The sequence below is a fragment of the Mus pahari genome, chromosome 17 (assembly GCF_900095145.1).
Source record: "Mus pahari chromosome 17, PAHARI_EIJ_v1.1, whole genome shotgun sequence".
Lineage (NCBI taxonomy): Eukaryota > Metazoa > Chordata > Mammalia > Rodentia > Muridae > Mus > Mus pahari.
Window position 1 is genome coordinate 28,160,350 of NC_034606.1, and position 6,134 is coordinate 28,166,483.

Sequence of the window (6,134 nt, forward strand, 5' to 3'; positions counted from 1 at the left end):
TTGGTGACTATGGTGCTAGGATTTGGGACTGAATCCAGGATTGGCTGGAAGTTTAGTCAGAAGTCTCAGAGTGAGACTCATGGTTCTTTCCCCCCCCCCCCACATTTCTACATTTTATCCCCACAAGGCAGCTAAGGTAAAGCTTCAGCCCAGGGCCACAGGCCTCTGGACCTTCTTCCGGTGGGGATGCACACCAGGTCCTCAGGACTGCCCCACCAGCTGGCTGGTTTTCAGGCAGACCATCATGAGTGCCGGGGTGGAAGGTTCCAGGGGTCACAGGGCAGGGGGCCTTGGTGTGGGGGCACATACTTGTAGGGCTAGAGATAGCATGGCTGGTCCTTCTTTATCACCTGGGGCTCCTCCATGGGACCGTAGTGCTTCACCATGCAGCCATTCTTATCAATGAGAAACTTGGTAAAGTTCCATTTGATGGCATTTTCCAGCATGGTGACCTTGGGCTGGACTTTCATCCATTTCCACAGTGAGTGAGCATCGTCCCCATTTACACAGATCTTGCTGTACATATCAAACTTGACATTGTAGCCAGCTACAAACTCCTTGATTTCTTGATTACTTCCTGGCTCCTGCCTCCGGAACAGGTTGCAGGGGAAGGATTAGTAAACCACACTCAGCAGATCGGGCATGCAGATCGACTAGCTGAGTGTAGTTTACATCGGTTTTACACCTCATTGCGAGGCCACGTTGGTGACAATGCACACGAAACCCTTGTACTTATCCAGGCAGATCAAGTGCCATGTGATGTCCTTGGCTGAGAATTCGTGCATGGAGTGCGCACAGCGCCAAATCATCGCGGGATGCACACATGGTGTCTGTCAGGCCAGAGGCAGCCAGAGCCCAGCACAGCAGTGCTGGCTTCAGTAAGCGGCTCAGACAGCCCCGGCTCATCTCTCTCATGGTTCTTTATGGGTGTCACATCAATGCCTTGGTTGAGTTGGTAGACTAATCTTTCTTTGCCTTCTTACTATCTCCAAGACAGTTGAGCTAAAAGGGAATCATCTGAAGGAGTGGACAGGAACCATTTCTATTTGAGGCCAGGCATAGTGGAAACAGCAGACTTTGGTGTCTCTCAGTGAAACTCAGTTCTACTCTGGGTGTTTAAGTCTTGATGATGGATCCTTCATAATGAGAGTGGATATCCTGACTGTTTAGTAGAAGCTAGTAAGCAGAGACGTGTTGGAGGTGAGATATTCTGGTATCTATTATTTGAGTCTGCCATCTGATTTATTATAAAATTTAATTCATTATGTGTGCATGATTTGTATGTGTGAGAATGTGCAAGTGCCATACATGTATGTAGACATCAGATGACAGCTTTATGGAGTCAGTTATACCCTTCCGTAACCAGAGGGGTTCTAAGGATTGAACTTGGGTACTTAGCTAGGCACAGCAGGGGCGTTTACTCATTGAACTGTCTTACCAGCCCCAGCCTTGCTATAAGATGATATGCCACGATGATTTAAGTATCCTCCTGTATGTATGTATATAGTTTATGTATCTTGGTCTTTTTTTCTATAATTGATACATAAGGGAACTCTAGTAAATTTGGGTATAATTTTTTAATAATTAAAATGTGTTTTTTTGGTAAAAGGTGCTTTTATGACAGCATTTATGTAATATTTATCATTTTAATGATTTTAAGTGTGTGATCCAATGGCCTTAAGTCTCTTTATATCATCATTCAGTCTGCATCCAGGAACTTCACATCCCTGCACAAAAAAACCACTGCCATCATTCCCTGACACTCATTCTACTTTTGTCTCTATAAAATGGACTGGTTGGTCTTGCTGCTTCATCTAAGCAGAATCAATTGTGTCTGTCCTTTTGTGGTTGTGTTCCCACAACACAATGTCCTCATGGTTCATCCGTGTTGAAGCATATGTCAAAGTTCGCCCCTTGTTCAAGGCATAATCACATCCTCTGGTGAATGTGTATCTTTGATTTCTTTCTTCATCTGCTGGTGGACTCTGGATATCTTCTATGTTTTCACTATTGTGAAAACTGTTGAAGTGAATATAGACACTCAAATATCTCATTGACTTTCCACGTTTTACTTCCTTTTGGTATAGATCCAAAATGGCATGTCTGGATCATAGGATCATAAAACTCTGTGTTTGGTTGTATCAGGATTCATTTACACCTTTCCCATAATACCTATAACCATTATCTATTTCCATCAGTAGAGGGTAGAGATTGCTCTTATATCCCTATGAAGTTTAAAATTAATGGAGCTCTCAAGATGCCTCATCATTTAAAGGTGCTTGCCACCAAACCTGACCACCTGAGTTGGGTCCCCAGAACCCACACAGTATCAATACCTGCCCCCTGGGCACCTGCACCATGGCACATTTGCACCTGTACACGTGCCCAGCTCTCTCACACTCATCCAGCGAATAAAAGGACCACAGTAGCAGGTATGAAGTGATGCTTCACCCTAGTTCTATGTTCTTTATCCCTTTGTCCAAGATCATCTGTCATCATCTGTTACCTGGCGTCTTAATTACTTCTCTATTGCCGTGAAAGACACCATGATAAAGGAAACGTATAAAGGAGACCATTTTATGGGGGCTTACTTAAAGTTTAAGAGGGTGTGTCCATGACCGTTGTGGTGGGGACCATGGCAGCAGGCACCCAGACAATACACTGCAGCAGTAGCTGAGAGTTTACATCTTACCTGCAAAACGATGGCAGAGAAAGAGTGGGTGGAGCTGGGTCTGATATGGGGTTTTGAAACCTCAAAGCCCACCCTTAATAATACAATTCCTCCAATAATGCCACATCTCCTAATTTTTCCTAAACAGTTCACCCACAGGGAAACAAGTGTTCAAACACACAAACTCATCAGGGCCATTCTTATTCAAATCACCACACCTATGGATTTGCACTGTCTGTTTGGAAGGGATAGGAGCCCTTAGATTTTACTTCTGTCATCATGGCCCTCCTAAATATAACTGGCATTATCCATCCTTGATGACCTATTTGCCCTGAATAATTGCTGCCCTGCTCTAGCTCCCCAAAGTGGACATTACCCCAAGGTATCTACTTGAGCCACATTTTATCAGTTCCTATTTCTATGTGGACCATTCACGAGTTGGTGTGAAGTTGATGTGCCATGCATAATGCAATATTCAAAGTACTAGAATTGAAAGGCTGCTCGAACAGCAATTTGGAAACAGAGAGGCCAGTCAGGAAGGTTTTTACCAAGGAGTTCCATAAGCTGGGTTCTTGAATGTGACAAGTAGACAAACCTATGCCTGCTGAGACAGCTGGAGTGACTTTAACTAGATATAAGGTGTCACACCTAAAATGTGTACTTCTGGAAAAGGATGGTGACTAAGCTGTGTGTGCTGTATGCAAGCTGTGAAGCTCAGTACAAACAGTAGGGCATCATGGAATTAATATGACAGCAAGCAACTCCTACCTTTTATAGGAAGTGGCAAAGCCTCTCGTTAAGACATAACTTTCTGACCCTAAAACAGGACCAACTCATTGAGTACTGTTTGGGGCCAGCATGTAATCACTTGAACTACTGGAGACCCAAAATCACGGGGCCTCTGAACTCTAATTAGGTATGAGGCCCACTGTGCGGATAGAAGACTTATTTCATGTCAACTGGAGAATACTGATGTCAGGGTGATACCCTCTGACTTCTCTACACAGCGTGGACTTTTCTTCTTTGACTAAAATGGAAAAGCTTTTTATACTGCTTCTGCTACAATTCTGGTTTGCTGACTAAAAGATGTGAGGGAAATGCTGTGACCTAAAACAGCATTGGTTCAAACATTTGCATGTGGGTTGCTGTGTAAGAAATCCTATTTTCATTGTTAAAATAGAAGGAAGCCATTAGGCTGAATACATGACTCATCTGGAAAGTGAGTGCTACAGATCCGACACATGCCGGTAAACACCCATGTGTTCCCGTCTCTTCAAGCATATGCTGCTGTTACCTGTTCACACTGGCATTCTGCTTAGGTGAAAGGCTCTAGTTTGGTAAGCGGAAACACTGAGTTTGGCTGGGCGCAGAGACAAGTATGGTCTATTTGTGTCCCTGTGGGTGACTCGGCTGCATAATTCTATTCAAGTCCCTGGTGCTGGATTCTGTGAATGGGTTGGCATCACTAGTCTCTAGCTTTGTCCTTAGAAATGCAATAGTCTAAGTTTCTGGCTAATATCCACTTATCATTGAGTGCATATCAAGTGACTTCTTTTGTNATTGGGTTACCTCACTCAGGATGATATTTTCCAGACATATCCATTTGCCCAAGAATTTCATAAATTCATTGTTTTTAATAGCTGAGTAGTACTCCATTATGTAAATGTACCACATTTTCTGTGTCCATTCCTCTGTTGAGGGACATCTGGGTTCTTTCCAGCTTCTGGCTATTATAAACAAGGCTGCTATGAACATAGTGGAGCATGTGTCCTTATTAACAGTTGGAACATCTTCTGGGTATTCCTGTGAGGCTGTGCCAGTGTCTGGCAAATACAGAAGTGGATGCTCACAGTCAGCTATTGGATGGAACACGGGGCCCCCAGTGGAGGAGCTAAAGAAAGTACCCAAGCAGCTGAAGGGGGCTGCAACCCTATAGGTGGAACAACAATATGAACTAATCAGTACCCCCAGAGCTCGTGTCTCTAGCTGCATATGTAGCAGAAGATGGCCTATTCATCCATCATTGGGAAGAAAGGCCCCTTGATCTTGCAAACTTTATATGCCCCAGTACAGGGGAAGGCCAGGGCCAAGAAGTGGGAGTGGGTGGGTAGGGGAGCAGGAAGGGGGAAGGGTATAGGGAACTTTCGGGATAGCATTTGAAATGTAAATAAAGTATCTAATAAAAATAAATCAATGGAACATTGGTTAAGATGGAAAGAAGGGGGAGAGGAATGAACAGGTACTGTGGCTCATAAGCATTTAAACTGCTGCAGTTGGTAACTTTGAATATACAAACACAGCAAAAATACTAATGAAAGAAAATATGTTCACTGTGGTTTCTATCACTCTCTGAAATGTATATCATCATCATCTTATGTAAGAGAGAATTAGCATCTTTAAAAAACTGGTTCCTTGGGGCTGGTGACATGGCTCAGTGGGTAAGAGCACTGACTGCTCTTCCAAAGGTCCCAAGTTCAAATCCCAGCAACCATATGGTGGCTCACAACCATCTGTAACAAGATCTGATGCCCTCTTCTGGAGTGTCTGAAGTCAGCTACAGTGTACTTACATATAATAAATAAATAAGTCTTTAAAAAAAAAAACAAAAACAAAAAAACTGGTTCCTTTAGTTCTAAAGTAATTAACAAGGACCTATGAGTAAGTGAAATATTTTCCTCGTGACATCAAGGAAAGTGTAAGTGAACAGGGTGTTGAAACCGTTGACCACTTGCGTGTCCTTTGTAGATAGTCATTGCTATCCATTTTAACCATCACCAACAACACCCTGGGCTAGTACCATTTATACCCACTTGCCCTTGAGGAAATTGAAGTTTGACTCAAATATCAGGTTTCTTAAGCATCAAAACGTAACCACTGGCTTGTCTAATGTTATGGGCACCGATCTCAGATGCTATCTATTTCATTCTTTGCTTGGATTAGACCCTGAATTATTGCTATGTATCTATACTTCCAAATATGTCAGATTTTAGAAATGCCCTTCCATTCTATTAATGAAACAATATCTCCCCTTATTGCACTGATGAGACATCCTCATGTCTAAATACAGTCTTCTACCTCTCTTCAGATCAGAAACTTCCTTTGGTTGTCTGTTTGTATTTTTCGGATATAATTTTGACTTTGCAACATGGCTTTTGGTATTCCTTCAAGACTTTCTCCATTGTTACCATCGAGCCTAGAACCAGCAATGCTGGCCCAACCTTCATATCCTCTTCCCAGCACCAGGGAGGGGATGATTCAGTACAGGAAAGCAGGTTTCAGAGTTATTGGATTTAGTCAGAACAGAGAGCAGCTATAGATGCCTCAGGAGACTCTCCGCAGACTGATGACTGTTTCATAAAACATCCTTTTTGTTCTGTCAGTGATTTCAAATTGATGCCTTCCTCCTTACTCCACCCAGGACTCCTTCAGGTGTGAGCCTTCTTTAGGATGATGCTCCTAGAGA

At 43.1% G+C, this 6,134-nt stretch overlaps 1 pseudogene; it reads right to left on the reverse strand.

Moving 5' to 3' along the window:
• Window positions 1-317: 317 nt before the first annotated feature.
• On the reverse strand, window positions 318-906 carry LOC110335237 (annotated as a pseudogene).
• Between the last annotated feature and the right edge of the window lie 5,228 nt (window positions 907-6,134).